Source organism: Pteropus alecto, unplaced genomic scaffold (genome assembly GCF_000325575.1).
Source record: "Pteropus alecto unplaced genomic scaffold, ASM32557v1 scaffold76, whole genome shotgun sequence".
Taxonomy (NCBI): domain Eukaryota; kingdom Metazoa; phylum Chordata; class Mammalia; order Chiroptera; family Pteropodidae; genus Pteropus; species Pteropus alecto.
In genome coordinates, this window is record NW_006443138.1 from 24,160,308 (window position 1) to 24,160,770 (window position 463).

Consider the following 463-nt stretch of genomic DNA (forward strand, 5'->3'; position numbering starts at 1 on the left):
AAAGACAGAGTGAGAGACAGAGAGAGAGAGAGACAGAGAGAGATTCAAGCTGGGAAGGAAAGAGAGAAAAAAGAAGAAAGCATCGGGGGAAGAAATAGAGAGGTCCCATAGTTTTATTATTCTAATAAAAATGAGCAAAGAGTGAGAAAGGCTGAAAGCTCAGTGGTGGTCAGTTGAAGTAAGCTTTGAGACGTTATCTCAGTGGCAGCGCTGAAGGACGTTTGTTGTACAGTTACATGCCAAACGAAGACCTTAACATGTTACGTTAGCCAATTTCTAACAACTTGCTTCAGGGCATCTTTAACTTCTATTAAGGTTGATGGTTTGCTTAACGAATTACAATGGTGACATCTCATAATATTCTTATATACAAATTCCCTAAATTCAATAGAAGTAAAGGCAAATGCACTATTAGAGACTCTAGTGTATAGCAAGACATGAAATTTAAACAATCGGTGTAGGC